The sequence below is a fragment of the Tamandua tetradactyla genome, chromosome 8 (genome assembly GCF_023851605.1).
Source record: "Tamandua tetradactyla isolate mTamTet1 chromosome 8, mTamTet1.pri, whole genome shotgun sequence".
Classification (NCBI taxonomy): domain Eukaryota; kingdom Metazoa; phylum Chordata; class Mammalia; order Pilosa; family Myrmecophagidae; genus Tamandua; species Tamandua tetradactyla.
This window is the reverse complement of record NC_135334.1, coordinates 69,523,194-69,550,697: the sequence shown is the minus strand read 5'-3', so window position 1 is coordinate 69,550,697 and position 27,504 is coordinate 69,523,194. Positions and strand designations below refer to the sequence as shown.

General features: G+C 40.0%; 1 protein-coding gene and 1 pseudogene across 2 annotated transcripts in view; one reads left to right on the top strand and one right to left on the bottom strand.

Moving 5' to 3' along the window:
- Positions 1-27,504, top strand: part of UVRAG (UV radiation resistance associated) — a 496,833-nt gene that overhangs the window by 99,465 nt on the left and 369,864 nt on the right. The window lies entirely within an intron of this gene.
- Positions 48-602, bottom strand: LOC143644482 (serine hydrolase RBBP9 pseudogene; annotated as a pseudogene).

Below are 27,504 nucleotides of genomic sequence, written 5' to 3'. Positions count from 1 at the left end.
TGCTGAACTTGTATATTAGAAAGAAAACAGCAAAAAAATCATGCTGTCTATTCTGGTACTTTCAGTATAGATTTTACCACACTTTACCACTAACCAGTTTGAGAAACTCAGTGTTCTGAAAGTGGCCACAGTCAATTTGGCTTCCAGCCTATCAGCAACTTCTAGTTACTCCTTCCAGGGAATGAAAGGATAATCTGTGGACTCAAACTGCACATTGTGAGGGCAGTTGGCCTTGATCTTCTCCCATTGCCAGGGACAGTTGAAGTATCCACTTGCATGCTCGTTTTCATCCCTCAGGTCTGATGTGTAGGCAGCCACTAAATAACAGCATAGACTTGATGCGTCTCTTCATACCTCATAGCAGGAATGGCCCCAGAACTGTGGCCTGTGACACTAGTCTTGTCACCGCAGTGGAGCACTGTCTCCATGAAGGGCAGCTAGATGCTCTCTCAAGCCATAATTGGGTCAGACATGTTTTTAACCAAACACTGGAAACCAGGTATCTGCTCTGGCCCCTTTTTCACCCATCCATACCAGCTGTGCATGGCCACATCACTGCCTCTGTTTCCGGGAACATTGACAGCCTTGCTAGGAGAAGCCATGAGTGGAGGAATGCCAGTAAGCCTGGTGCAGCAGGTCTAGTGGGGCCATTCAACAACTATTAATTGAGCACCTGTTTTTATGTCAGCCACTATATTCTAAGTGCTAAGGATATAAGTGTGAGCAAAATGGATATTTTCCTGCTTTCATGGACATATTAAAGAGACAAATACTAATAAACTAATCTAACAAATTTATAAACACAAATAGTGGTATGTGATATAAAAGCATGTAATGAGGACCTCACCAATTTTAGGAACTAAAGAAAGGCCTTCTTCAGGGCTTGACTTTTAAGGTGACATACAAAGGATGAGTAGAAATGAGCTGCGTGAAGGGGGTGGGGGCTGAATAGAGAGAGAGCATTCCAAGCAGAGGAGGTCAGTGTGTTAAAAGGCCATGAGGTGGAAGAGGGTGTGGTGAGTTTTAGGGACTTGAAAGAAGGTCAGAGTGATGGGGGAGAATGATATCAGATGAGGCTGGAGAGGTAAACAGGGACCACACCATACAGAACCTTGTTGAGGATTTTATCCTAAGACCAGTGAACTGGTGTTGGAGGCTTTTTACTGTAGTAGTGACAGAATCAGTTTTGGGTTTTAATAATTTCACTTTGGCTGCAGGGAGTACTCATTTTAAAAGCAGCAAGAATATATATGGGAAAACTAATGAGGAGGATCTTAAAGTATATCAGGTAAAAGATGATTATACTTTGGACCAGGATTATGGTAGAAATAGAGAAAAGATGAATTTATAAAATAATTTTAGGGGGTAAATCATTAGTACTTGGTGATGGTTTGAACTTTTTAAAAAAATTTATTTGTTTATTAATTTAAAAAAATTTAACAAACGAACTAAAACATTAACATGTGATCATTCCGGTCTACATAAATAATCAGTAATTCACAATATCATCACTTAGTTGCATATTCATCATTTCTTAGAACGTTTACATCAATTCAGAAAAAGAAATAAAAAGGCAACAGAAAAAGAAATAAAACAAAAACAGAAAAAAAAGATAATACATACCATACCCCTTACCCCTCGCTTTCATTGATCACAAGCATTTCAAACTAAACTTATTTTAACATTTGTTCCCCCTATTATTTATTTTTATTCCATATGTTCCACTCTTCTGTTGACAAGGTAGATAAAAGGAACATCAGACACAAGGTTTTCACAATCACACAGTCACATTGTGAAAGCTATATCATTATTCAATCATCCTCAAGAAACATGGCTACTGGAACACAGCTCTCCATTTTCAGGCAGTTCCCTCCAGCCTCTCCATTGCATCTTGAATAACAAGGTGATACCTACTTAATGGGTAAGAATAACCTCCAGGATAACCTCTCGACTCTGTTTAGAATCTCTCAACCATTGACACTTTGTCTCATTACACTCTTCCCCCTTTTGGTCGAGAAGGTTTTCTCAGTCCCTTGATACTGAATCTCAGTTCATTCTAGGGTTTTTCTCAATCCCTTGATGCTGAGTCTCAGCTCATTCTAGGATTTCTGTCCAACGTTGCCAGGAAGGTCCAGACCCCTGAGAGTCATGTCCCACATAGACAGGGGGAGGGTGGTGAGGTTGCTTGTTGTATTGGCTGGAGAGAGAGGCCACATCTGAGTAACAAAAGAGGCTCTCTTGGCGGTGACTCTTAAGGTCTAAATTTTAAGTAGACTTGACCTATCCTTTTTGGGGTTAAGTTTCGTATGAACAAACCCCAAGACTGTGGGCTCCGCCTATTGCTTTGGTTGTCCACACTGCTTGTGAGAATATCAAGAATTCAACTTGGGGAAGTTGAATTTCTCCCCGTTCTCACCATTCCCCAAAGGGGACTTCGCAAATACTTTTCCACTCATAGATCGAATCACCCTGGGATTCATCGGGGCATCACTCTGGACAAACCAACAAAATCTCATGTCCTACCCAAGGTTCAAAATACTTAGGGTGTTCAATCAAGCTATCTACATAAGTTATATTGGGAAATGTAGTAGTCAAAATATAAATTTTGTACCAAATAAACATTTTTTGCTTTAGTCTCACTCATAAGGTGAGATTTTAAAATATTGATTACCATCTATTTTCAGCACCCTGCAATAATGACATTCCTTTCTTCTTCCTCATGCACATTTTTAAAATTTGTACATTTAGTCACTATTATTATACACTCTAGGCATTCCTAGATTATACCATCTCAATCTTTGTCTTTCTTTCTGATTTCATTTATGCCCCCAGCCCTCCTGCCTCTATCATTCTCACATGCAGCTTCATTCAATGTTTTAACATAATTGTATAACAGTTATGTAGTATTGTGCTGTCCATTTCTGAGTTTTTACATTCAGTCCTGTTGCACAATCTGTATCCCTTCAGCTCCAATTACCCAATATCTTACCCTATTTCTATCTCCTGATGGTCTCTGTTACCAATAAATATTCCAAGTTTATTAACTAATGTCAGTTCATATCAGTGAGACCATACAATATTTGTCCTTTTGTTTTTGGCTGATCTCACTCAGCATAATGTCCTCAAGGTCCATCCATGTTGTTACATACTGCATAACTTTATTTTGTCTTAAAGTTGCATAATATTCCATCGTATGTATATACCACAGTTTGTTTAGCCACTCGTCTGTTGATGGACATGTTGGCTGTTTCCATCTCCTTGCAATTGTAAATAATGCTGCTATAAACATTGGTGTATAAATGTCCATTTGTATCTTTGTCCTTATGTCCTCTGAGTAGATACCTAGCAATGGTATTGCCAGGTCGTATGACAATTCTATATTCAGCTTTTTGAGGAACTGTCAAATTGCCTTCCACAGCGGTAACACCATTTGACATTCCCACCAACACTGAATAAGTGTGCCTCTTTCTCCACATCCTCTCCAGCACTTGCCATTTTCTGTTTTGTTGATAATGGCCATTCTGGTGGGTGTGAGATGATATCTCATTGTGGTTTTGATTTGCATTTCTCTATTGGCCAGGGAAGTTGAACATCTCTTCATGTGCCTTTTGGCCATTTGTATTTCCTCTTCTGAGAAGTGTCTGTTCAAGTCTTTTTCCCATTTTGTAATTGGATTGGCTGTCTTTTTGTTGTTGAGTTTAATAATCTCTTTATAAATCCTGGATACTAGACCTTTATCTGATATGTTGTTTCCAAATAATGTCTCCTATTGTATAGGCTGTCTTTTTACTTTCTTGATGAAGTTTTTTGATGTGCAAAAGTGTTTAATTTTGAGGAGTTCCTGTTTATTTCTTTCTTCAGTGCTCTTGCTTTGGGTGTAAGGTCTATAAAACCACTTCCAATTATAAGATTCATAAGATATCTCCCTACATTTTCTTCTAACAGTTTTATGGTCTTAGACCTAATGTTTGGGTCTTTGATCCATTTTGAGTTAACTTTTGTATAGGATGTGAGATACGGGTCCTCTTTCATTCTTTTGCATATGGATATCCAGTTCTCTAGGCACCATTTATTGAAGAGACTGTTCTGTCCCAGGTGAGTTGGCTTGACTGCCTTATCAAAGATCAAATGTCCATAGATGAGAGGGTCTATATCTGAACACTCTATTTGATTCCGTTGGTCAATATATCTATCTTTATGCCAGTACCATGCAGTTTTGACCACTGTGGCTTCATAATATGCCTTAAAGTCAGGCAGCGTGAGACCTCCGACTTCATTTTTTTTCCTCAGGATACTTTTAGCAATTCGGGGCACCCTGCCCTTCCAGATAAATTTGCTTATTGTTTTTTCTATTTCTGAAAAGTAAATTGTTGGGATTTTGATTGGTATTGCATTGAATCTGTAAATCAGTTTAGGTAGAATTGACATCTTAACTATATTTAGTCTTCCAATCCGTGAACATGGTATGCCCTTCCATCTATTTAGGTCTACTGTGATTTCTTTTAACAATTTCTTGTAGTTTTCTTTGTATAGGTCTGTTGTCTCTTTAGTTAAATTTATTCCTAAATAATTTATTCTTTTGTTGCACTTGTAAATGGAATTCGTTTCTTGATTTCCCACTCAGATTGTTCCTCACTAGTGTATAGAAACACTACAGATTTTTTTTTTCTTTTTTTTCTTTTTTAAAGAGAGAGGGAGGAAGGGAAGGAAAGACAGAGAAGGAAGGAAGGATGGAAGGAAGGAAGAAAGGGAAACATTTTTAAACATTTTCTTGTTTTATTATATTTTGTTTGTTTGTTTGTTTTTTACATGGGCTGGGGCCGGGAATCGAACCGGGGTCCTCCGGCACGGCAGGCAAGCACTCTTGCCCGCTGAGCCACCGCGGCCCGCCCTAGAAACACTACAGATTTTTGAGTGTTGATCTTGTACGCTGTCACTTTGTTGTACTCGTTTATTAGCTATAGTAGTTTTGCTGTCGATTTTTCATTGTTTTCGACATATAGTATCATATCATCTGCAAACAGTGAGAGTTTTGCTTCTTCCTTTCCAATTTTGATGCCTTGTATTTCTTTTTCTTGTCTAATTGCTCTGGCTATTCCAACACAGTGTTAAATAACAATGGCGATAGTAGGCATCCTTGTCTTGTTCCTGATCTTAGGGGGAAAGTTTTCAGTTTTTCCCCATTGAGGATGATATTAGCTGTGGGTTTTCGTGTATTCCCTTTATCATTTTAAGGAAATTCCCCTGCATTCCTATCCTTTGAAGTGTTTTCAACAGGAAAGGATGTTGAATTTTGTCAAATGCCTTCTCTGCATCAATCGAGATGATCATGTGGTTTTTCTGCTTTGATTTGTTGATATGGTGTATTACATTAATTGATTTTCTTATGTTGAACCATCCTTGCATACCTGGGATGAATCCTACTTGGTCATAATGTATAATTCTTTTAATGTGTTGCTGGATTCAATTTGTCTGAATTTTGTAGAGGATTTTTGCATCTATATTCATTAGAGAGATTCGTCTGTAGTTTTCTTTTTTTGTATAATCTTTGTCTGGCTTTGGTATGAGGGTGATGTTGGCTTCGTAGAATGAATTAGGTAGCTTTCCCTCTTCAATTTTTTGGAAGCGTTTGAACAGGATTGGTAGTAATTCCTTCTGGAATGTTTGGTAGAATTCACATGTGAAGCCATCTGGTCCTGGACTTTTCTTTTTGGGGAGCTTCTTTAGAACTGAATCAATTTCTTTACTTGTGATTGGTTTGTTGAGGTCATTTATTTCTTCTCAAGTCAAAGTTGGTTGTTCATGCCTTTGTAGGAAGTTGTACATTTCATCTACATTGTTGTGTTTATTAGCATAAAGTTGTTTATAGTATCCTGTTATTACTTCCTTTTTTTTCTGTGAGATCAGTGGTTATGTCTCCTCTTCCATTTTTTTTTTTTTTTTTTTTTTTAGAAAGAGGGAGGAAGGGAAGGAAAGACAGAGAGAAGGAAGGAAGGAAGGAAGAAAGGGAAACATCTTTAAACATTTTCTTGTTTTATTGTATTTTGTTTGTTTGTTTGTTTGTTTTTTACATGGGCTGGGGCCGGGAATCGAACCGAGGTCCTCCGGCATGGCAGGCAAGCACTTTGCCCGCTGAGCCACTGCGGCCCGCCCTCCTCTTCCATTTTTGATCTTATTTATTTGCATCCTCTCTTTTCTTCTTTTTGTCAGTCTTGCTAAGGGTCCATCAATCTTATTGATTTTCTCATAGAACCGGCTTCTGGTTTTATTGATTTTTCTCAGTTGTTTTCATGTTCTCGATTTCATTTATTTCTGCTCTCATCTTTGTTATTTCTTTCCTTTTGTTTGCTTTGGGGTTAGTTTGCTGTTCTTTCTCTGGTTCTCCCAAGTGGACAATTAATTCCTTGATTTTCGCTCTTTCTTCTTTTTTGATATAGACATTTAGGGCAACAAATTTCCCTCTTAGCCCTGCTTTTGCTGCATCCCATAAGTTTTGATATGTTATGTCTTCATTTTCATTTGCCTCGAGATATTTACTAATTTCTCTTGTAATTTCTTCCTTGACCCACTGGTTGTTTAAGAGTGTGTTGTTGAGCATCCACATATTTGTGAATTTTCTGGCACTCTGCCTATTATTGATTGCCAACTTCATTCCTTTATGATCTGAGAAAGTGTTTTGTGTGATTTTTTCAATCTTTTTAAATTTATTGAGACTTGCCTTGTGACCTAGCATATGGTCTGTCTTTGAGAATGATCCATGAGCACTTGAGAAAAAGGTGTATCCTTTTTCCTGTTTCCTGTTGTTGTGGGGTGTAATGTTCTATAAATGTCTGTTAAGTCTAGCTCATTTATTGTATTATTTAAATTCTCTGTTTCTTTATTGATCCTCTGTCTAGATGTTCTGTCCATTGATGAGAGTGGGGAATGGAAGTCTCCAGCTATTATGGTAGATGTGTCTATTTCTCTTTTCAGTGTTTGCCACATGTATTTTGGAGCATTCTGGTTTGGTGCATAAATATTTATGATTGTTATGTCTTCATGCTGAATTGTTCCTTTTATTAGTACATAGTATCCTTCTTTGTCTCTTTTAACTGTTTTATATTTGAAGTCTTCTAATTTGTTGTATATTAGTATAGCTACTCCTGCTCTTTTCTGATTGTTATTTGCATGAAATTTCTTTTCCCAACCTTTCACTTTCAACCTATGTTTATCTTCGGGTCTAAGATGTGTTTCCTGTAGACAGCATATAGATGGGTCCTGTTTTTTTAATCTGTTTTGCCAATCTATGTCTTTTGATTGGGGAGTTTAATCCATTAACATTTAGTGTTATTACTGTACGGGTAATACTTTCTTCTGTCATTTTGCCTTTTGAATTTTATATGTCATATCTAATTTTCCTTCTTTTTACCTTTATGCATAGTCTTCCTTTCTACACTTTTCTCTACACCTCTCTTTTTTGTCTTTTTGTATCTGTCTGTAGTGCTCCCTTTAGTATTTCTTGTAGAGCTGGTCTCTCTTGGTTACAAATTCTCTCAGTGATTTTTTGTCTGAAAATGTTTTAATTTCTCCCTCATTTTTGAAGGATAATTTTGCTGGATATAGAATTCTTGGTTGGCAGTGTTTCTCTTTTAGTCATTTAAATATATCATCCCACTGTCTTCTCACCTCCATGGTTTCTGCTGAGAAATCTATGCATAGTCTTATTGGGCTTCCCTTGTATGTGATGGATTGCTTTTCTCTTGCTGCTTTCAAGATTCTCTCTTTCTCATTGACCTCTGACATTCTGATTACTAAATGTCTTGGTGTACGTGTATTTGCATTTTTTCTCTTTGGGGTACGCTGCACTTCTTGGATCTGTAATTTTAAGTCTTTCATAAGAGTTGGGAAATTTTCAGTCATAATTTCCTCCATTAGTTTTTCTGCTCCTTTTCCCTTCTCTTCTCCTTCTGGAACACCCACAACACATGTATTAGTCCGCTTCATATTGTCTTTCAATTCCCTGAGTCCCTGCTCATATTTTTCCATTTTTTTTTCCTATAGTTTCTGTTTCTTTTTGGATTTCAGATGTTCCGTCCTCCAGTTCACTAATCCTATCTTCTGCCTCTCGAAATCTACCATTGTATGTTGCCCTTTTTTTTTCATCTCTTCTACTGTGCCTTTCTTTCCCATAAGTTCTGTGAGTTGTTTTTTCAGACTTTCCATTTCTTCTTTTTGTTCATTCCTCGCCTTCTTTATATATCCTCCCTCAATTCATTAATTTGGCTTTTGATGAGGTTTTCCTTGTCTGTTCATACATTCTAATTTAGTTGTTTCAGCTCTTGTATCTCATTTGAACTATTGGTTTGTTCCTTTGACTGGGCCATATCTTCAATTTTCCTGGTGTGATTTGTTATTTTTTGCTGATGTCTAGACATTTAATTACCTTATTTAATTTTTTCTGGAGATTGCTTTCACTTCTCTTACCTAGGTGTATTAGTTAGGGTTCTCTAGAGAAACAGAATCAACAGGGAACACTTGCAAATGTAAAATTTATAAAAGTGTCTCACGTGACCGTAGGAACGCAGAGTCCAAAATCCACAGGGCAGGCTGCGAAGCCGATGACTCCAATGGATGGCCTGGATGAACTCCACAGGAGAGGCTCGCCAGCCAAAGCAGGAATGCAACCTGTCTCCTCTGAGTCCTCCTTAAAAGGCTTCCCATGATTGCATTTAGCATCACTAATTGCAGAAGACACTCCCCTTTGGCTGATTACAAATGGAATCAGCTGTGGATGTAGCTAACGTGATCATGACCTAATCCTATGAAATGTCCTCATTGCAACAGACAGGCCAACACTTGCCCAATCAGATGAACAGGTACCACAACTTGGCCAAGTTGACACCTGTCCCTAACCATGACAGTCCACCCCTTGTCAACTTGGCACCTATATATATATATATCACCTTAGACCATACTTAATTTCCAAATGAAAACAAGCACACATTTTTTTCTTTTACCTGACAATACTCAACTGCCCTGCATATAACTGGAAACACATTAAATCTCTCCAGAATAGGGTGCAAATCCTTGGGCAACATTCATTCTTAAACTTGATATCTTACAACTTAAATAGTATAACACAAACAAAACAGCATTACAGTCCTCGTTTCTGTAACTGATCACGTGGTCGAAGTTCATATTTATCACTACCTTCTTCCACTACCCATTCCATGTTCCCTTTCCCCTCAGCAAGCACTTCAGCTGGCCGTGGTTCTTTGCCTGGTGGGGTGACCCAAACTTTCATTCCTGAAGTCTCAGAGCCATTAGTGGTCCTGCCTGGATTGTGTTGTTGCAGTTTTCCATTGATTTTAATCACAGGGCATGGTAGTACTAATAGACGCCCCAGGGGATCTCCTATATTCCAAGAAAACTCTTCTTTACCTCCATTATGTAGTTGCAGTCCTACTTCCTTCTGATAGTCAGGGTCAATTACCCCAGACAATAATGTAATTCCCTTCTTGGTGTGTTGATCCAGAGGCATAAGTAGCCCAAAGTGGCCAGGTGGCAATCTTAACTTCCAGTTCAGTGGTATCACTGTTGTTTCTCCTGGAGAAAGCACACCCCGTTTTGGAACTAAAACCTGTAGACCAGCAGAACTCAGGGTAGCAGGGACAGGAAGCAAAAATTTTCCTAGTGGATCACTAGGAGTAATAGTGAGTGGCACCACACCCATTTCCACCCCTTGGTTCCTGGACCCATGGATCCTGGCTATGGGAGAAACAGCACCATACAGTGGACGCTGATTCAGAGCATACACAGCTTCCTGGAGAACATTACCCCAGCCTTTCAAGTTTTTGCCACCTAGTTGGCACCGTAATTGAGTTTTCAAAAGGCCATTCCACCGTTCTATCAATCCAGCTGCTTCTGGATGATGGGGAACATGGTAAGACCAGAGAATTCCATGAGCATGTGCCCATTCCCGCACTTCATTTGCTGTGAAGTGTGTTCCTTGATCCGAAGCAATGCTATGTGGAATACCATGGCGATGGATAAGGCATTCTGTAAGCCCACGGATAGTAGTTTTGGCAGAAGCATTGCGTGCAGGGAAAGCAAACCCATATCCAGAGTATGTGTCTATTCCAGTTAGAACAAATCGCTGCCCCTTCCATGAAGGGAGTGGTCCAATGTAATCAACCTGCCACCATGTAGCTGGCTGGTCACCTCGGGGAATGGTGCCATATCGGGGGCTGAGTGTGGGTCTCTGCTGCTGGCAGATTGGGCACTCAGCAGTGGCTGTAGCCAGGTCAGCCTTGGTGAGTGGAAGTCCATGCTGCTGAGCCCATGCATAACCTCCATCCCTACCACCATGACCACTTTGTTCATGAGCCCATTGGGCAATAACAGGAGTTGCTGGGGAAACAGGCTGACTGGTATCCATAGAACGGGTCATCTTATCCACTTGATTATTAAAATCTTCCTCTGCTGAAGTCACCCTCTGGTGTGCATTCACATGGGACACAAATATCTTCATGGTTTTAGCCCACTCAGAAAGGTCTATCCACATACTTCTTCCCCAGACCTCTTTGTCACCAATTTTCCAATTATGGTCTTTCCAAGTCCCTGACCATCCAGCCAAACCATTAGCAACAGCCCATGAGTCAGTATACAAACGCACCTCTGGCCAGTTTTCCTTCCAAGCAAAATGAACAACCAGGTGCACTGCTCGAAGTTTTGCCCACTGGGAGGATTTCCCCTCACCACTGTCCTTTAAAGACACCCCAGAAAGGGGTTGTAATGCTGCAGATGTCCACTTTCGGGTGGTACCTGCATATCGTGCTGAACCATCTGTAAACCAGGCCCGAGTTTTCTCTTCCTCAGTCAATTCACTGTAAGGAACTCCCCAAGAGGCCATAGCTCTGGTCTGGGAAAGAGAAGGTAATGTGGCAGCAGGAGTGGAAACCATGGGCATTTGTGCCACTTCTTCATGTAACTTACTTGTGCCTTCAGGACCTGCTCTGGCTCTATCTCGTATATACCATTTCCACTTTACAATAGAGTGCTGCTGTGCACGCCCAACTTTATGGCTTGGTGGGTCAGACAACACCCAACTCATGATCGGCAACTCAGGTCTCATGGTAACTTGGTGGCCCATGGTTAAGCGTTCAGTCTCTACTAAGGCCCAGTAGCAGGCCAAAAGCTGTTTCTCAAAAGGAGAGTAGTTATCTGCAGCAGATGGTAAGGCTTTGCTCCAAAATCCTAAGGGTCTGCGTTGTGATTCTCCTACTGGGGCCTGCCAAAGGCTCCAGACAGCATCTCTATTTGCCACTGACACTTCCAGCACCATTGGATCTGCTGGATCATATGGCCCAAGTGGCAGAGCAGCTTGCACAGCAGCCTGGACCTGTCGCAGAGCCTCCTCTTGTTCAGGTCCCCACTCAAAATTAGCAGCTTTTCTGGTCACTCGATAAATGGGCCGGAGTAGCACACCCAAATGAGGAATATGTTGTCGCCAAAATCCAAAAAGACCAACTAGGCGTTGTGCCTCTTTTTTGGATGTGGGAGGGGCCAGATGCAGCAATTTTTCCTTCACCTTAGAAGGGATATCTCGACAAGCCCCACACCACTGGACACCTAGAAATTTTACTGAAGTGGAAGGCCCCTGTATTTTTGTTGGATTTATCTCCCATCCTCTGACACGCAAATGCCTTACCAGTAAATCTAGAGTAGTTGCTACTTCTTGCTCACTAGGTCCAATCAACATGATATCATCAATATAATGGACCAGTGTGATGTCTTGTGGGAGGCAGAAACGATCAAGGTCTCTGCGAACAAGATTATGACATAGGGCTGGAGAGTTGATATACCCCTGAGGTAGGACAGTGAAAGTATATTGCTGACCTTGCCAGCTGAAAGCAAACTGTTTCTGGTGGTCCTTACTAATAGCTATTGAGAAAAAAGCATTTGCCAGATCAATAGCTGCATACCAGGTACCAGGGGATGTATTGATTTGCTCAAGCAATGATACTACATCTGGAACAGCAGCTGCAATTGGAGTTACCACCTGGTTGAGTTTACGATAATCCACTGTCATTCTCCAAGACCCATCTGTTTTCTGCACAGGCCAAATAGGAGAGTTGAATGGGGATGTGGTGGGAATCACCACCCCTGCATCTTTCAAGTCCTTAAGAGTGGCAGTAATCTCTGCAATCCCTCCAGGAATACGGTATTGCTTTTGATTTACTATTTTGCTTGGTAGGGGCAGTTCTAGTGGCTTCCACTTGGCCTTTCCCACCATAATAGCCCTCACTGCACTAGTTAGAGAACCAACGTGGGGATTCTGCCAATTGCTCAGTATGTCTATGCCAATTATACATTCCGGAACTGGGGAAATAACTACAGGATGGGTCCGGGGGCCCACTGGACCCACTGTGAGACGGACCTGAGCTAAAACTCCATTGATCACCTGGCCTCCATAAGCCCCCACTCTGACTGGTGGTCCAGAGTGACGTTTTGGGTCCCCTGGAATTAATGTAACTTCTGAACCAGTGTCTAATAATCCCCGAAATATCTGATCATTTCCTTTTCCCCAATGCACAGTTACCCTGGTAAAAGGCCGTCGGTCTCCTTGAGGAAGACTTAGAGGAAGGTCAACAGTATAAATTTGTGGCAGTGTAACAGGTTTCTTTCCCATAGGGACCTGGCCTCCCCTTCATTCAAGGGGCTCAGGGTCTGTAAACTGTTTCAAGTCTGGAAATTGATTAAGGGGCCGTGATTCTGTGTTTTTGTAATTCAGGTTAGACTTCTGTTCCCTTGACCTAGAACTCTTTTGTTTATACAGCTCCAACAAGAATTTAGTAGACTGCCCTTCTATTGTATTTCTAGGCACCCCATGATTTACTAGCCAATTCTACAAATCTCTGCGTGTCATATAATTTTGATGCCTCCTTTGAGTTTGTTGTCTATTATAATACCCGCGTCTACCCTGTCTTTGGTGATTAAGTGTTGCCACCTGGCTTCTGCCAACTCGGGATCCTGTCATCCCCATTGTGTTTAAGGATTCCAGCTCAGTGACAGCAGTTCCTACAGTAATATCTGACCTACAGAGAAGTGCAACCACAGAGCTCTTGAGGGATGATGGTGCTAGTCTCACAAACTTATTTCTCACTGTTCTGGTAAAAGGTGCATCTTCTGGACATTCCTGGGGTGTAAGAGCAGGCTTTGCATGATAAATCCACTCTAACATCCCAATCTCTCTAAGCCTCTGGATCCCCTCATCTACATTATACCAGGGCAGTTCTGGCATTTCAACCTCAGGTAATGTTGGCCACCTTTTGATCCATGTTTCAACCAACCACCCAAACAAGCTGTTAACACCTTTTCTAACTGCTCGAGCTATAACATTGAATGCAGAATCTCTGCTTAGTGGGCCCATATCAATAAATTCAGCCTGATCCAGCCTTATATTCCTCCCACCATTATCCCACACTCTTAAAATCCATTGCCACACATATTCCCCTGATTTCTGTCTATATAAATTGGAAAACTCACACAGTTCTTTTGGAGTATAACGTACCTCCTCATGTGTGATACTTTGTACCTCACCTTTAGGGGCCTGTTGGGACTTTAGTCTAGTTATAGGTCTAGAAGAAATGAGGGGTGGTGGGGGTGGGTCATGAAAAGAATTAGAAATATCTTCCAAGCCATTTGCTTCAGGGCTTTCATTTGCAGTTTCATCTGGTGAAACAGGATTAATAACTCTAGGGCTAATCCCTTCAGGAGGAGGTTGGGTGGCCAATTCCTCAAGGCAGGCTGAAGGTGGGGCGGCTATGTCCTCAGGGCAGACTATTACAGGGTTATCTAAAGAAGGCTCAGCATGGTCTAGGGTTTCAACCTCACCCCCAACATCATTATCAATCCATATGTCACCATCCCATTTTTCAGGGTCCCACTCCTTTCCAATCAATGCCCTCACTTTAACGACAGACACCATGCAAGACTGAGATTTCAGTTTACGTTGTAAAGTTGCTACTCTAACAATAAGATTCTGAGTCTGATTTTCAGAGATCTCAAGTCTACGGCTACAGGAAATAAAATTTTCCTTCAGGATACTCATAGAAACCTCTGCATCTTTCAGACGGCACTTAAGCTTCTTGTTTGAAGCCTTAAGCCCATCCCTTTCACCCTTTAATGCAGACAGTGTATCTAACAACAACCAACCAACATCTCTATAACTCTTATTTCTGCAAAACTCTGTAAAGGTGTCAAAAACATTATCCCCCAGAGTCTGGCTTCGTACAAGCGAAGCATTAGGAGAATCGAATGATGATATTTTGACTATCTCCTTTGCCAACTCAGTCCATGGATTGGGAGTGTCATTCTGATTATGGGAATCAGAGTCCTTAGTGTCTCTGAGCCCAGTCAGAGTAGAAAACCATTCATAAAAACCCATTTTTAAGATTCTGTTCCTTAAGAACCACTCCTGGTACCAAGATGTATTAGTTAGGGTTCTCTAGAGAAACAGAATCAACAGGGAACACTTGCAAATATAAAATTTATAAAAGTGTCTCACGTGACTGTAGGAACGCAGAGTCCAAAATCCACAGGGCAGGCTGCGAAGCCGATGACTCCAATGGATGGCCTGGATGAACTCCACAGGAGAGGCTCACCAGCCAAAGCAGGAATGCAACCTGTCTCCTCTGAGTCCTCCTTAAAAGGCTTCCCATGATTGCATTTAGCATCACTAATTGCAGAAGACACTCCCCTTTGGCTGATTACAAATGGAATCAGCTGTGGATGTAGCTAACGTGATCATGACCTAATCCTATGAAATGTCCTCATTGCAACAGACAGGCCAACACTTGCCCAATCAGATGAACAGGTACCACAACTTGGCCAAGTTGACACCTGTCCCTAACCATGACACTAGGGTTTTCTTGCTAGATGAATTTGTTGTCTATCTGTTCTTTGACCTTCAGTTCAGCTTTTTCTGGACCTCTAGCTTAGGTTTTGTTTAACAGAGGATAATTTTTCAGTTCTTGTTTTCTTGTTTCTTGCCCTGCTTGTATGGTGCCTTTCCCCCCCCCCCCCCCCCTTAGGAAGGTCTACATAGGTATTATAGACCCCAGTCGGATTTTCCCAGACCAAACTGGCCTCCTATCGGGGGAAAGGGTCACCTTCATCGGTTTTCCCTCAGGGTGAGACCCAGCAGATTGAAAGACTTTCCTGTGAAGTCTCTGGACTCTGTTTTTCTTATCCTGCCCTGTATGTGGTGCTTGTCTGCCTGCAGGTCCCACCAGCATAAGATGATGTGGTACCTTTAACTTTGGCAAACTCTCCCTTCTTGGGATGTGGTGGAAAGGGAGGAGAGATTGAAGGCGGGTTTTAATGGCTTCAAATTACCAAGCTCTGGTGTCTGAATTCCTTGAAGGAGGGATTCCACCTGAGTTAGGCTTCACTCCTCCCCTGGGGAAGGCACAGGCTCCAGACAAGCCCTCAAATGGGCTTGTTTCTGCCTATGCCTGGGACAGTTGCAACCTGAGAAAGCCCTGCTGCTGTATCCAAAGGCAGTCAAGCCTTTGTAGTAACACAGCCAGAAAAACCTGTTTCTTTCCTTTTTTTTTTTTTCCATTAGCCGAATGAGTTACCTCTGCTTTGACCAGATTTACCTGAGCTGGGGGCCTGTTTTTAAGTCAGAATTTGTTAATTAATGCCACAATTGGTGTTTGGTTGGGCTCAGCCCCTGCTGTTGGTCAAGTCTCTGTTTTCCCCTCCGGGAAGCAGCCTGTGGGGAAGGGGCACTGGCCGCCATGGCTTGGGGAACTCATGGTTCTGGGGAGGCTCTCAGCCGGTCCAGCTGGTCCAGACTGGGGTACGCTGTGTGTCTGGTTACTGATGTGGCCCCAGGAGCTGTTCTGTACTGTTTCTGATTATTTAGTAGTTGTTCTGCAGGACGAACTAAAATGCGCACATTGCTAAGTTGCCATCTTGGCCCCCTCGATGATTTGAACTTTGGGTGTATAAGGAAAAACGAGGTGCTAAAGATGACTTCTAGGTTTCTGGTTTGGATGCAGTAACTGGATGGATAAAGGTGCCAGGTGCTGAGAGAATTTAGGAGCACTGGGGGAAGACCAGATTTGGTGAAGGCAAATCATGAGTTAAGTTTTGGTCATACTGTGATGACATCCCCATGTAAATGTTAAATACGCAGTTGCGTATATCTGGAATTCAGAGGAGAGGATTTGGTTAGAGATATATAAATGTGGGAGGCAATGACAAACAGGTAGTCCTTAAAAGTCATGAATGAATATAAGAGAGACTAGAGGCATGGTGTACGCTGAGAAAAAAGGAGGCTTAGTAACCATGTCTTGAGGATCTCTACTTCTTAAGGACCAAATTGAGGAGGTCACTGAGAAGGAGTGGTTTGAAATACAGAAGAATAACAAAGTGAAATGTCAGAAACCAAAGAAAGACAGTTTTTTGGTTTTTTGTTTTTAATTGTTGTTACCACTGCTGCTTTTGTTTAAGGGGAAAGAGTTTTTAAATAAGATGAGGACTGGAAAATGCCCATTATATTTGGCAAGATGGAAGCAATTCATTCTACCTGACTTCTTAAAAACTCTGTTCACACTTTCATATTCCTCTCTCTCTCCCTTCCTTCCTTCCTTATTTTTTTAATGAGAGAAGATATGGGTTTGCAGAAAAATCATGCGTATAATACAGTGTTCCCATATACCACACTATTATTAACACCTTATATTAGTGTGGTACATTTGTTGCAATTGATGGGAGCACATTTTTACGATTGAAAAATTTAGAGCACATTTTTATAATATATTTATTTTTACCTTTAAATTTTTATTCTAGTAACATATATATAATATAAAATTTCCCTCTTTAACCATATTCAAATATATAATCGTTACTGTTAATAATGTTCACACTGTTGTGCTCTTATTATTACCGTCAATTACTAGAACTTTCCTAACATCCCATATCGAAACTCTGTACAGTTTAACATTAACTCACTATACCCCACCTCCTACCTATATTCCTCTGGTAACTTATATTGTAGATTCTGACTCTATGAGTTTAATTATTCTAATTATTTCATATTAGTGAGATCATATAATATTTGTCCTTCTGTGTCTGGCTTATTTCACTCAACATGATATCTTCATGTTTCATCCATTTTGTTGCATATATCACAACTTCATTTCCTTCTCAAAACTGAATAATATTCCATTGTGTGTATATGTCCATCAGTTGGTGTTATATGTGGTTTGTGTCCATCTTTTGGCAGTTGTGAATAATACTGCTATAAGCATTAGTGTGCAAATGCCTGTTTGAACTCCTGCTTTCAGTTTATTTGGGTATATACCTGGATTGGAATTGTTGGGTCATTTGGTAATTTTATATTTAACTTTGTGAGGAACTGCCAAACTATCTTCCACAACAGTTGCACCATTTTTTGTTTTGCGTGGGCAAGCACTGGGAATCGAACCCGGGTCTCTTGCATGGCAGGTGAGAATTCTGCCATTGAGCCACCATCCCACCACCCAGTTGCACCATTTTATATTCTTACCAACAATGAAACAATGTTTCTTCACATCCTCTCGCATACTTGTAATTTTCTGTTTTTTTTTTAATAGCCATTCTAGTGGGTGTGAAATAGTATCTCATTGTGATGTTGATTTGCATTTCCCTAATAGCCCATGAGCATCTTTTCATGTGCTTTTAGGTCATTTGTATATCATCTTTGGAGAAATATCTATCAAGTCTTTTACCCATTTTTAAATTAGGTTGTTTTACTTTTTGTTGTTGAGCTGTAGAATTTCTTTATATAGTCTGGATATGAACTCTTAATGGATATATGGTGTCCTGGTTTGAAAGGATGTATGTACCCTAGAAAAGCCATGTTTTAATCCTAATCCCGTTTTGTAAAGGCAGCCGTTTCTTCTAATCCCTATTCAGTATTGTATGTTTGAAACTGTAGTCAGATCTCCCTGGAGATGTGATTTAATCAAGAGTGGTTGTTAAACTGGATTAGGGGATGTGTGTCTCCACCCATTTGGGTGGGTCTTGATTAGTTTCTGGAGTCCTATAAAAGAGGAAACATTTTGGAGAATGAGAGATTCAGAGAGAGCAAATCAGATTGACGTAGCCACGAGAAGCAGAATCCACCAGCCAGCGACCTTTGGAGATGAAGAAGGAAAATGCCTCCTGGGGAGCTTCATGGAACAGGAAGCCAGGAGGAGAAGCTAGCAGGTGACACCGTGTTCGCCATGTGCCCTTCCAGATGAGAGAGGAACCCTGACTGTGTTCACCATGTGCCTTTCCAGGTGAAAGAGAAACTCTGCGTTCGCCATGTGCCCTTGCACTTGAGAGAGAACCCCTGAACTTCATCACCCTTCTTGAACCAAGGTATTTTTCCCTGGATGCCTTAGATTGGACATTTCTATAGACTTGTTTTAATTGGGACATTTACTTGGCCTTAGAACTATAAACTAGCAACTTATTAAATTCCTCTTTTTGTAAAAGCCAGTCTGTTTCTGATATATTGCATTCTGGCAGCTAGCAAACTAGAACATATGGATTCCAAAATTTTTTCCCATTGTATATGTTGTCATTTTACTTTCATGATAAAGTCCTTTGATGTACAAAAGCTTTTAACTTTATCAGTATTTTCTTTTGTTGCTTGTGCTTTAGGTATAAAGTCTAAGAAGCCATTGCCTAACACAAGGTCTTGAAGATGTTTCCCTGTGTTTTCTTTTAGGGATTTTATAGTGCTGGCTCTTATATTTAGGTCTGAGGTAGAGGTCCTCCTTCATTCTTTTGCATAAGAATTTCTGGTTCTCTCAGCACCATTTACTGAAGACACTATTCTTTCCCAATTGTGTGGACTTGACAGCCTTGTCAAAATTCAGCTGGCTGTAGATGTTAGGGTCTATTTCTGAACGCTCAATTCAATTTTTTTAAACTTTTTTATTGTATAGTATAACATAAATACAAAGCAAAGAAACAAAAAAGCAATAGTTTTCAAAGCATTCTTCAACAGGTAGTTACAGGACAGATCTCAAAGTTTGTCATGGTCTACCATACGATCCTCTCAGATTTTTCCTTCTAGCTGCTTCAGAATGTAGAAGGCTAGAGGGCTTAATTATTTTTTTTATCTTCACAATCGACCTTTTTTCCTTTTTTTTTGTGAAAAGTAACGTATATACAAAAAAGCTGTAAGTTTCAAAGCCCAGCACCTCTGTTAGTTGTAGAACAGATTTCAGAGTTTGCCATGGGTTACAATTTCACAATTTTAGGTTTTTACTTCTAGCTGCTCTTAAGTACTGGAGACTAAAAGAGATAACAATTTAATGATTCAGCATTCCTATTCATTTGTTAATTCTGTCTTTTCTTTATAACTCCACCATCACCTTTGATCCTTCCATCCCTCTCTTTACGGGTGCTTGGGCTATGACCATTCTAACTTTTTCATGTTGGAAGGGTCTGTCACTAATATAGGGTAGGGAAATGGAACTGTCTGATGTTCTGGAGAAGCTGGGCCCTCTAGATTTCAGGACCTATCTGGTCCAGGAACCTATCTGGAAGTTGTAGGTTTCTGGAAAGTTGCTCTAGTAAATGTAACCCTTGTGGAATCTTGTATATTGCCCTAAGTGTTCTTTAGGATTGGCTGGAATGGCCCTGATTGGGGGTTCGCAGGTTATGAAAAGTAGCAAGGTCTAACTGAAGCTTACGTAAGAGCAACCTCCAGAGTACCCTCTTGACTCTATTTGAACTCTCTCTGCCGCTAATACTTTATTAGTTTCGCTTCTTTTCCCCCTTTTGGTAAGGATGAAATTGTTGATCCTATGGTGCCAGGGCCAGATTCATCGCTGGGAGTCATCTCCCACATTGAGACTTTCACCCCTGGGTGTCATGTCCCACAGAGGGGAGAGGGCAATGATTTCACTTGCAGAGTTGGGCTTAGAGAAACTGAGGCCATATCTGAGCAACAAAAGAGGTCCTCTGGAAGTAACTCTTAGGCATACCTGTAGTTAGTCTAAGCTTTTCTACTGCCTACATAAACTTCACAAGAGTAAGCCTCAGGATCAAGGGCATGGCCTTTTGATTTGGGTGTCCCTAAGATTTGACACAGTATCAGAATATTCCCTGATAGTAAGGTTTAATAGTTCCATATATATTCTCCTCCCTCTCAAGGGACTTTGCCAGTACTTTTTGATTATCTGCTTAATATACTCTAGGATGTATCCAGGCATTACATTAATCTACACAGGATTAAAGAACCTGTTCTTATTCTGGGCTCCCTGTGTTTCAGTTGTTCAAATGAGCTAAACAGATATATTGAGTTAGACTATGCACTACAGCAAATATCAGTTCCAGACCAAATAAACCTTTCTTTCTATGGTCTCAAAGAGTATGTGTGGTTCTAAAATATAAACAATGTCTTCCTTACCCCTGTGTTCTGAATTATTTTAATCCCAACCTAATCGGCTTCATTCTTATCTCTAAATATCAGGTTATATGTATATATAAAGCAGCCTCTCGAAACCTAGAAATAATAATTACCAGTCCAGACTTAATGGGTCTGCTCTAAAAGCTTACAATCTAGGCCTCTGTTTTCTTATAAGCATTTTCTAAAAGAGACCACATCATTGTTATTCTTTTGTTTCTGGCTTATTTTGCCTCACCAAATGTCCCACATGTTCATTCATGTTGTTGCATGCCTCACGACTTCGTTCCTTTTTGTAGCCATACAATATTTGATCATAGGTATACACCATCATTTGCCAGTCTACTTCTCAGTCAATGCATCCTTCTGCCATCTGCATTCATCAGACATCATGTATAGTGTTCAAAGTCCACAGTCCATTAGTGTTCTCAATTTTAGATAATTTCACTGTTCCCAAGAAAAGGAAAACCAATAAACCCACTCTCCAAATAGGAAATCCAAACCTCCTCTTAACTCTTGTTCCTCACCCCATTATTTACCACTGCTGTTGCTGTGGTAGTGCTGATGTTTTGCTTTGGAACATAGCCCATAGTATGCAATAGCAGTTTTCCCCCTGTACCCTGGACTTAAATACTCTTTGTACATGAATCATACCTTTGAATTAATTCCTATGAGAACTGATTTATATTTGTAGTGTTAATCAGTGGCACATGTAGGTCTATATAACCCCTTTCAGTCTTGCTCATCTTCAATATGGTAATATTACTGATAGACCCACTAGAGAGGCACCTTCACTTCTGTCTATTCCCTTACATTGGAATTCAACCTAATCTGCTAACTGTTCACCCATCTCTAGTTTCTATTTCTAAGTCCCCTATATTCTGTATGATAAGCCTCTGATTATACCTTTATGATGGTCATAAAAGTGGTATCATACAGTATCTATCCTTTTGTATCTGGCTAACATCACTCAGCATTTTGTCCTCAAGACTCATCCATTTTCTCATGTGCTACAGGACGTCATTTTGTCTTACTGCTGCATAATATTCCATTGTATGTATATACCACATTTTGCTGATCCACTCATCTTTTGATGGGCATTTGGTTTGTTTCCATATTTTGGTGATTGTGAATAATGCGGCTATGAACATCAGTGTGCAAATGTCTTTTTGTGTCATTGCTTTCAGCTCTTCTGGGTATATAGTAAGTTAGTGCTATTGCTGGGTCACAGGGCAAATTGATATTTAGTTTCCTAAGGAACTGTCAAAAATTATTCCATAGTAGCTGCACCATTATGCGTTCCTACCAGCAGTGCATAGGTGTCCCAATTTCTTCACATCCTCTCCAACATTTATAGTTTCCTGCTTGTTTAATAGCAGCCATTCTTATAGGTATGAGGTAGTATCTCATTGTAGTCTTGATCTACATTTTCCTTATAGCCCATGAAAGTGAACATCTCTTCATGTGCCTTTGAGTCATCTGTATTTGCTCTTCTGAAAAATGGCTATTCATATCTTTAGCCCATTTTATGATTGGGTTGTTTGTTCTTTTGTTGTTGAGTTGTTTGATCTTTGTATATACATGATATCAAACCTTTCTCCAGTATATGATTTCCAAATATTTTCTCCCATTGAGTTGGCTGCCTCTTCCCCTTTTTGACAGAGTCTTTTGAGGGCAAGAAACATTTGAGTTTGAGGAGTTCCAATTTATTTATTTTTTCTTTTGTTGCTTGTGCTTTGGGGGTAAAGTTTAGGAAGCTACCTCCTATTACTAGGTCTTGAAGATATTTCCTTACATTATTGTCTAGAAGCTTTATGGTGCTAGTTCTTATATTTAGATGTTGATCCATTTTGAATTAATTTTTGTGTAGGGTGTTAAGATAGGAGTCCTCTTTCATTCTTTTGGCTATTGATATACAGTTCTTCCATGCCAATTATTGAAAAGACTATTTTCTCACAGTTCAGAGGTACTGGGGGCCTTGTCAAAAATCAGTTCGCCATAGATTTGGTGGTCTGTTTCTGCACTCTTGCTTTGATTCTACTGGTCATTGGTTCTGTCTCTGTGCCAGCACCATGCTGTTTTGAGCTGTGGCTTTATAATAGATTTTAAAGTCAGGATGTGTTAATCCTCCCACTTCTTTCTCCATTTTTAGGATGCTTTTAGCTATTAGGGGTCTCTTTCCCTTCCAGATGAATTTGGTAACTAGTTTTTCCAAGTCTTCAAAGTAGGTTGTTGGAATTTTGATTGATACTGTGTTGAATCTAGCTCAATTTGGGTAGAGTTGACATCTTAACTATATTTGGCCTTCCTATCCATGAGCAGTGAATGTCTTTCTACCTATTTAGAACTTCTTTGATTTCTTTTAGCAATGTTATGTAGTTTACTGTGTGCAAGTCCTTTACGTCCCTAGTTAAGTTCATTTCTAGGTACTTGATTCTTTTAGTTGCTGTTTTAAATGGAATTTTTTCCTTAACTGACTCCTCAGTTAGGTTGTTGCTTATGTATAGAAATGTTACTGATTTTTGCACATTAATTTTGTATCCTGCCACCTTGCTGAATTTGTTTATTAGCTCAAGTAACTTTGCTGTATATTTCTCAGGATCTTCCAAGTATAGTATCATGTCATCTGCAAATAATGAAAGTTTTACTTTTTCCTTTCCAATTTGAATGCCTTTTATTTGTTTTTCCTGCCTGATTGCTCTAGCTAGAACTCTCTAGTATAATGTTGAATAATAGTGGTGACAGAAGGCATCCTTGTCTCATTATTGATCTTTTGGGGGAAGCTTTCAGTCTCTCTCCATTGACTGTGATGCTGGTTATTGATTTTTCAGATATGCCCTTTATGTATTGAGGAACTTAACCTTTGATTCCTGTCTTTTTTTTTTTTTTTTAATCTGGCAGGTACCGGGAATCAAACCCAGGTCTCTGGCATGGCAGGTTGGAATTCTGCCACAGAGCCACCATGGCCCACCTGATTCCTATCTTTTGAAGTGTTTTTATCATAAACGGATGTTGAATTTTGTCGAATGCTTTTTCAACATCAATCGAGATGATCATGTGATTTTTCCCTTTTGATTAGTTAATGTGCTGTATAACTTTAATTGATTTTCTTGCATTGAACTGTCCTTGCATTCCTGGTATAAACCCCACTTTGTTGTGGTGTATAATTCTTTTTTTTTGGCTTTCAATAAAAAGGGATTTATTTAGTTAACGTATAGTTCTTCAGAGGAAAGGCAGCTGTCTTTCAACTGCCTTTCTTATGTGGGAAGGCACAGGGTGATCTCTGCTGGACTTATCTCCAGGCCTCTGTGTTCCAACAACTTCCCCTGGGGTGATTTCTTTCTGCATTGCCAAAGTCCTGGGCTGAGCTGCGAGTGCTGAGATGAGGTATGCTGAGCTGCTTGGACTATGCTACATTGAGTTCTCTTATTTAAGCACCTGACATTTTCCGAGGGTCAGGAATCTGATGTGTCTCAGCGAGTGGTTCTGCCTCAGTGTCCCTCATGAGTTTGTTGTCAAGCTGTTGACTGGAACTGCAGTTTCTGAAGACTAGCCTGGAGCTGGAGGAGCTGCTTCCAAGCTCACTGAATCAGCTATTGGCTGAATGCTTCAGCTCCGGATCACGGGATCAGTCCACAGGGCTGCTCGGCACATGGCTTCCCCTTGGTTCAAGAAGGTCGATGAAGTTCAGGGTTTCTCTCTCAGCTGGGAGGGCACATGGCAAACATGGTGGTGTCTGCTGGCTTCCTTGTGGCTCTATAAAAAGGGTGTATAATTCTTTTAATGTGTTGTTGGATTTGCTTTGCTAATATTTTGTTGAGAATTTTTGCATCTGTGTCCATTAGGGAGATTGGCATGTAGTTTTCTTTTCTTATAGCATCTTTACCTGGTTTTGTATTAAAATGATGAGCTTCATAAAATGAGTTAGTGTTCCTTTTTCCTTAATTTTTTTGGAGAAGTTTGAGCAGGATTGGTGCTAGTTCTTTTTTGAATGTTTGATAAAATTCCTCCATTAAGCCATCTGGCCCTGGGCTTTTCTTTGTAGGTAGATTTTTGATGACTGATTGAATTTCTTTACTTTTGTTTGGTTTGTTGAGATCTTCTGTTTCTTCCTGAGTTAGTGTGACTTGTTTGCATGTTTCCAGGAATTTGTCTACTTCATCTAAGTTGTCTAGTTTGTTGACATATCGTTGTTCATAGTATCCTTTTATAATTTCTTTTATTTCTTTGAAGTCTGTAGTTACACACCCCTTCTCATTTCTGATTTTGTTTATTTGCATCCTCTCTCTTTTTTCCTTTGTCAGTCTGGCTAGTGGCCCATCAATTTTATTTTTTGATTTTCTCAAAGAACCGACTTTTGGTTTTATTGATTCTTTCTATTGTTCTTTTGTTCTCCCATTTGTTTATCTCTGCTTTAATCTTTATTTCTCATCTTCTGTTTGCTTTGGGTTTGCTGTTCTTTCTCAAGTTCCTCCAGGTGAGCAATTTAAGTCCTTGATTTTTGCTCTTTCTTTTTCTTCAATATAGGTAGGACTGTAAATATCCCCTTCAGCACAGCCTTTTTCATATTCCCTAAGTTCTGATAAGTTATATTCTCATTTTCCTTCGTCTCCAGATAGCTACTGATTTCTCTAGCAATTTCTTCTTTGACCCACTAGTTGTTTAAGAGTGTGTTATTTAATCTCCATATATTTGTGAATGTTTTCCTTCTTTTGTGGTTATTGATATCCAGCTTCATTCCCTTGTGATTAGAGAAAGTGCTTTGAATCATGTCAGTGTTTTAAAATTTATAAAGACCTGTTTTGTGTCCCAGCATATAATCTATCCTGGATAATGTTCCATGAGCACTAAAGAAGAATATGTGTCCTGGTGTTTTGGGGTGTAAAGAACTATATATGTCTGTTAGGTCTAACTCATTTATCAAGTTGTTTAACTTCTCTATTTCCTTGTTCATCTTCTGTCTGTTTATTTTATCTGTAGAGGAGAGTGGTGCATTGAAGTCTCCTACTATTATTGTTGAAACATCTGTTATTCCCTTCAGTTTTGCCAGTGTCTGTCTCATGTGCTTTGGAGATCCTTGATTGGGAGCATAAACATTTATGATTGTTTTATCTTCTTGGTGAATTGACCCTTTAATTAGTATATAGTGTCCTTCTTTGTTTCTTATGATGTTTTTCATTTAGAGTCTATTTTGTGTAATATTAGTATAGCTATTCCTGCTTTCTTTTCCTTACAACTTGTGTGGAAAATCTTTTTCCATCCTTTCACTTTCAGTCTATTTGTATCCTTGTATCTAAGATGAGTCTCTTGTAAGCAGCATATAGCCGTGTTATATTTCTTAATTCATTCTGCCAATCTGTATTTTTTAACTGCTAAGTTTAGTCCATTAACATTCAGAGTTATCACTGAAATGGCCTTTCTTGAATCCACCATCTTATCTTTTTTGTCTTTGTCAGATCTGTATATTCTTTTCTCTCTTTCTGTTTTCATCCTTTAAGTGACCCTTGCTGGTACTCTTCAATTCTGTGCCCTCCTTCAGACCTCCCTCTCCTGCCCCTTTTTTTCTAACCAGCAGAGAGCACTTTAGTATTTCTTGTAGAGCTGGTCTCTTGCAGAAAATTGTTTCAGGATTTGTTTGTCTGTGAAAACTTTAATCTCTCCCTCAGTTTTGGAGGACAATTTTTCTGGGTCCAAAATTCTTGGCTAGAAGTCTTTGTCTTTCAGGATATTAAATCATACTACTGCCAACTTGCCTCCAGGGTGCTAGTTGAGTAGTCTGAACGCAGTCTTATGTAGTTTCCTTTGTATGTAGTAGATTGTTTTTCTTTTGTATCTTTCTGGATTTTCTGCTTCTCTTCAACATTTGTAGACTGATTAATATATTTCTTGGGGAAGGCCTATTTGGATTTATTCTGTTTGGAGTTCTTTGGGCTTCTTTGATTTATGTCCTTTATAAGGGTTGGGAAGTTTTCCCCCATTATATCCTTAACTACTCTTCCTAGCCCTTTCTCCTCTCTTCTCCTTCTGGGACACCAGTGATTCTCATACTTGTGCACTTTGTTTTGTTGTCATTTCTCTGAGCTCCAATTCAAATTTTTCCATCTTTTTTGCCATTTGCTCTTTTTAGTGTTTGAAGTCAGTTATCCTGTCGTCTATATCACTTATTCTTTCTTCTGTTTCTTCACATCTGGTGTTGTGTGCCTGAAGTATGTTTTTTCTTTGGTCAGCAGTCTTTAATCCTGTGATATATGCTGTTTTTCTATTTATTTTTTCAAATTCCTCTTTATGTTCTACTATCTTCTTAACCTCCTTTATGTCATTGACTATTCCACTTATTTTATTAAGTAGAGTCATATAAATATCTTTGATTGGTTGTTCCAACTTCTGCATTTCCTGTGATGTTTTAATTTGGTCTTTAGGCAGGGCTCTATCTTTCTGAATTGTGATATGCTTAGTAATCTTCTTTTCTGTTCATCGCAACTAAATATTTTGATTGATTTACTTTGGGAGATGATTTCTTTCAGTAATCTAACAGCTTTGTGTTTAAGGGATGGATGTGTGCAGCATGGTGCAGGGTATGGGGCGGGCACAACAGTGCAGTGATTTGTTGTGAGGCAGGCATGGGCGCAGGTTGGGGATGTTATGCTGGTCTTTGTGAACGTGGGTGCCCACTGGTCAGGGAGGATGTAGCTATGCAGGTGCACAGGTCTGGGGGGTGTAACCCTGTTGTGCACTGGCCTGGGGGCGGGGCCCTTTGTGTGCATGCACAGAGCTGTGGCAGCAGATCAGCATTATGCCTTAGTGAGTTGGGGGCAGATGTGACCTGGCTGTGCAGTTCAGCAGTTTCTCAGAGCTGGGAAGCATGACTGAGGGCTGTGCGCATGCCCAGGTCTAGGAGTGCCATAAACTGATGTTTCCAAGAGCTGAAAGATGTGATTTGGGACCTGTGTACATACGTGGGTCTAGGAGTGCCATAAACTGATGTGCAGAACTCAGGTGAGGCAGGGTGAGAATGTGCAACACTGTGGGCAGTGGACGGGTGTAGCCTGGTACAGAGGTTTGAG